The 5,000-nt window shown below is 51.0% G+C and overlaps 1 protein-coding gene across 1 annotated transcript in view; it reads left to right on the top strand.

The window, feature by feature from the left end:
• The first annotated feature begins 3,873 nt into the window (after window positions 1-3,873).
• The window catches only part of LOC125025714 (serine-rich adhesin for platelets-like), a 171,133-nt gene continuing 170,006 nt past the window's right edge, over window positions 3,874-5,000 (top strand). Inside the window, exon 1 of the mRNA XM_047613863.1 lies at window positions 3,874-3,970. The gene's annotated coding sequence lies outside the window, so the exon portion shown is untranslated. The remainder of the gene's footprint in view (window positions 3,971-5,000) is intronic.

Raw genomic sequence — 5,000 nt, 5'->3', positions numbered from 1 at the left:
AGACAGGCCGAGAGACAGACGGAGAATGAGCAGAAGCCACAACAAGCTGAACCGATTCCTTGCTTTTTTCAACCCTTTGCCGGCGTGTAATCCCGCTCCGCCTCCCGTGACATTTAAAGACGAACGCGTCCGGCCTTGGGGGCTGAGCGAGCCGGCCTTTTAATAATTCCAAAGGATTTTATACCAAGCCAAAAAAGATAAAAAAAAAAAAAAAAACATCAGAAATGCAAAATCCACATATGTATATATATATATAAAAGAAAACAATAACACACCTAATCGATATAATCAATCAGTTCTCTCAACAACATCCTTCCATCCCCCTCCCCTTTCTGTCGAACCGGTCATGACTCAGCACAATTCACGAGGCGCGAGGTAAGGTGGGGTTCTCACAGTAGGCCTATACGTGTCCGGGCATCAGCTAAATCGTCACGTCAGGAGGAGTGTGGCGATCGCTGATATCAGTGTGTCTGTCTGTCGCTTCGTGGCTTATCTCGGTCGTCACAAAATCGGGATCACGTACAGGCGGTGGAGGGTGGAGGGGGGTGGAGGGGGGTGGGGAGGGGTGGAGAGATGGGGAGAAAAGAGGGGGGGGGGTGCAGGGGATGAGGGATGGGAGAGATGAAGGTAGGAAGAGAGGAGGAAAAGGAGGAAGGAAGCAATGGAGATTTGGGATTGCTTTCGACTCTCATGACTGGCTTTGTATACCGGTGAAGGGATGGTCTTACTTTGTGCTTTTACCGCGGCTGTGTACGCAACGCTCTCTCTCGGTCGCTCTCTCTCTCTCTCTCGGTCGCTTTCTCTCTCTCTCTCTCTCTCTCTCTCTCTCTCTCTCTCTCTCTCTCTCTCTCTCTCTCTCTCTCTCTCTCTCTCTCTCTCTCTTTCTCACTCGGTCGCTTACTCTCTCTCTCTCTCTCTCTCTTTCTCACTCGGTCGCTTACTCTCTCTCTCTCTCTCTCTCTCTCTATGTCTCTTGTTTTCTCTCTAAATTATTGCATATTCTCCATCTAATTCCCAGCCTGTCCACCGTCACAGAAATCGACCTCCACCGATGCAAATCTCAACTCATGTAGACATCTCCTAATCCAATCGCCGCCGTGTAAATAAACGACTCCCTGATCCAGTGCTTAACATGTAATCACGACCTGTCCAACAAGGGTTGTGCTGTCCCCGCCAAGGCCCTCTGTTGACACGCTTCTCTGGGATGACCTCCGCGCCACCAGGTTGTGCACTCGGGGCGCTCCCGGTTCTCCTGGTCCCCCTCCATCGGTCGCCCCTTCGCCCTCGGTTTCTCTCTTACCGGGTTGGTTGGTTGGCTGTTTCACTGTCTGTCTTATTTTCTCTCTTTCGGTTTTGTGTGCGTGTGTGTCTGATTGTCTTTGTCTGCTTGTCTGTCTCTTTCTCTCTCTCTCTCTCTCTCTCTCTCTCTCTCTCTCTCTCTCTCTCTCTCTCTCTCTCTCTCTCTCTCTCTCTCTCTCTCTCACTCACTTTCTTTCCCTCTACCTCCCTCTCCCTCTTTCTCTCCGTTCCTCTCCCTCCCTCCCTCCCTCCACCCTCTCTCCCCTTCCCTCTCCCCCCCCCCCTCTCTCCGTCTGTTTCTCTCTCCCTTTCCCTCCCGCCCTCTTTCCCTCCCTCCCTTAATCCCAAAATCAATCTACTCGTCCTAATAATCTACTAATACTAACACCAACTCCTTCGGTTATCTCTCCATCCTCCCTACGCCCCCCCCCCCCCCCTGCGCCATTTGCTGTGATTAACAGTGTCATTCCTGTTATCGCGAAATCCATCCCTTGATCGCCGAAATTATCGTTCAGCGCCGCCGTTTCTCTCGTTCAGAGCCGGCGTAATTCACACAGCGGACGACCGACGATGACGAGTGAGCGAGAGGACGAGAAATGTGCGTCCGCCCTCTTCACTCTCCTTGCGACGACTGAGGGCAGGGAAGACACGTTGTCCGGACTAAAAGAAAAAGAAGAGGAAGAAGAAGGAGGGGAAGAAGAAGGAGGGGGAAGGGGAAGGGGAGGGGAAGGTGGAAGAGGAGGAGGAAGGGGAGGACGAGGACGAGGAGGATTAGGAGGAGGAAAAGAGGGTGAGAGGGACGACGAGGAGGACGAAAAGCAGGAGGAGGGGAGGAGGGGGAAAAAGAGGAGAAGAAGGTAGTAGTAAGAGGAAGGAGGAAGAGGAGGGGAAGGGGAAATGGGAGGAGGAGGAGAAGGAGGAAGAAGAAGAGGAGGAGGAGGTAAATGAGCAGGAGTAGAAGGAAGAGGAGGAGGAAGAAGAGGAAGAGGAGGAGGAAGAAAAAGAGATAAAGGAGATAGAGGAGTAGTAGAAGGAGGAGGAGGTAGGAGTAGGAGAAGGAGGGAGAAGAGGAGGAGGAGGAAGAAGAGAAAGAGGAGGAGGAAGAAAAAGAGATAAAGGAGATAGAGGAATAGTAGAAGGAGGAGGAGGTAGGAGTAGGAGAAGGAGGTAAAGGAGTAGGAGTAGGAGGAAGAAAAGTAGAGGAAGATTAGGAGAATTAGGAGGAAGAGGAGGAGGATGAGGAGGAGGAGGAGGAGCAGGAGGAGGAGCAGGAGGAGGAGGAGAATAGAAGATAAATAAAAGAAAAAACAATCAAGCCCTGTGTCTTTCATCTCAAGGGCTCGATGACAAAAGCAATAGGGAGGTGGGCCTTGCACCTCTCGTCGCGTCGTTACCTCTCGGCGTGGAGAGGGATCCCACGTCCTTTTTCCCCTCAAGACGTTTAAAGAGTTTAGAGATCCTTAATGACACCGGGCCGCGGATACATCTTTCACGGTAATGTGGATCCATTCTAGGAGGAGGTCGGCTAGGAGTCAGGGTGCAGGGAGGGATGGAAGCGGAGGGGAGGGGGTGGAGGAGAGGTCGACACCTACGGCCTACAAAAGGTTAGGGGGGTAGGGTGGGGGAGGGGAGAGGAGAGGGGAAAAGGGGATGGGGGCTCTATCTCTCTCTTTCTTGAAGGGGAAATTAAATGGCAGACTCTCCCCATGTGTGGTTAATTACCTCTGATCCCTCTACAATTAACTGACGAGTCGGGAGAAGGGAGGGGAGGACGGAGGGAGGGAGGGGGGAGGGGTTCGCCACAAGAAGAAGGGAAGCAGAGGAGAGGGAGGGGAGGGGGAATAGCCACGGGGGGGAAGGGAGAGGGGGAAGGATACAAGGAGGAAGAGGGGAGGGGCCATCACCACTACCAACCACGTTTTACACGTCTGGGAGATAAAAATAACGTTGGTGACACTGGCGACCTGGCGACGGGGGAGGGGGTGGGGGAGAAGGAAGGGGAGGGGGGATGCTGAGATGGTAGTTGATGGCTAGTGATAGCGGCTATGGTGGGCCTGGATCAATGGGTCATTAGAAGTATTCTCTCTTTCTCTCGTCTTCTTCTGTTCTTAAAGGATGGAAATGAAGGTCTAAACCCTCAAAGATGAAAGCATGGTGACATTTGCTCGAGCTTTGAAAAAACAGGTGACACTGTGCCTTTTCGTGAGCTTCAGAGTTCCCAGTTAATCGCAGAGACTCCAAGCTCTCTCAAGTTCATTTTTCTTTCTTACATGAATTGCTTAAAACCACCCGACACAGCAATCGGCGAAGAAAAAAAACACGGTCCCTCGTACATCTGGCAACCCTTCGGCAGCTTCCCCTCGTCGCGTGCCGTGCAGCGTTACCAACACCAACACGAAACCCGTAAAAGAGAAACCACAGAATCACAGCTCTAAGTGTTGCCAACAAAGACCAAAGCAAGCACCCTCCAAGCACTCGATTCAGCCGCGCAAGAGAATGCAAGAAGCTTCTCCCCTCGAGCGGGCAACCCTCACGCGAGTAGACCGGCGACGACGCTTGCAACGCTGGTCGGATTTCAGGTCTCGCGGCGGGCGCTGTTCTGCCTCAACTCAGTTTCCCCTCGGCCGTCCCCGTCTTCGCGCGTCCCCTCGACCCGCTGCGCCCCCGACTGGTACCGCGCCTTTAGTGTCCCCCCCTAGTACGCCCACGCCGCCCTCACACGCCCACGCTTCACTCCGCCCACGCTCTTCTCACACGCCCAAACGTGATTCTTTGGTGTCAATATTTACACATTTCCCAAAAATTACCCTTTTATTTAGCCCACACACCCGCCCACACCGCCCATGCGGGATCCCACGGTATCCGCTCTCAACACTATTCATTCCAAAAGACACCCTACATCCCGCCCACCCCGCCTACTCCGCCCACAACACAGCCCAGTCCTTTTACGAATTTTGCTCAGACACCAATATTCCAGCGTGAGGTGATGTGTGTTAAAAAAATGTAAAAGAAAACTTTTTTTCACTTTCCTTTTTTTGTGAAAAGTTTTTGAAATTATTTTGAAATCCGAAATTATTAACTGTTCAAATACTGCCTGAATGTGTGCGATTTCTCAAAATCAAAGGACGAAATAGAATGTGAAATTGTGATGAACATTCCACGTTTCCACTGAACGAACAACCACAAAGAAGACGTTTAGGACAGTAATTAAAAAGAAATAGAAAGAAAGGGAATAAGAAAACCGAATACGTTTGAGAGACAGTTTGTTTTTAATAATGGGAGCTGAACGGAATGATATAGAAAGTGAAGCATCGGTGAAAAAAATACGAAAATGCATCGACCCTTCTTCAGTCTGTGTTCTTCCCATGGCCAGCTTCGTGGAGGCAATGCAAGACCTCACATATGATCGAGAATCCTGCAGGGTTGAGTATAGAGATCGACCGTTCTGATCCGCTTGTTAATTGCGGTTCAGTGCCGTCATCTTGAGCTGTATGAACATGAATGACATGGCAAGCCAAACACGTATGCATGTCAATTACATACATACACACACACACACACACACACACACACACACACACACACACACACACACACACTTAGTCGGCGATGTCAGACACATTTCAGAAGCTGAAAACTCTTCCCAACACGCACTCACTGCCAGCGATGCGTCGTGAACATCAGAAGACTTTGCAGTCAAA

The sequence above is a fragment of the Penaeus chinensis genome, chromosome 5 (assembly GCF_019202785.1).
Source record: "Penaeus chinensis breed Huanghai No. 1 chromosome 5, ASM1920278v2, whole genome shotgun sequence".
NCBI lineage: Eukaryota > Metazoa > Arthropoda > Malacostraca > Decapoda > Penaeidae > Penaeus > Penaeus chinensis.
The sequence above is the reverse complement of the archived record's forward strand: the minus strand, read 5'-3'. Positions and strand labels throughout refer to the sequence as shown.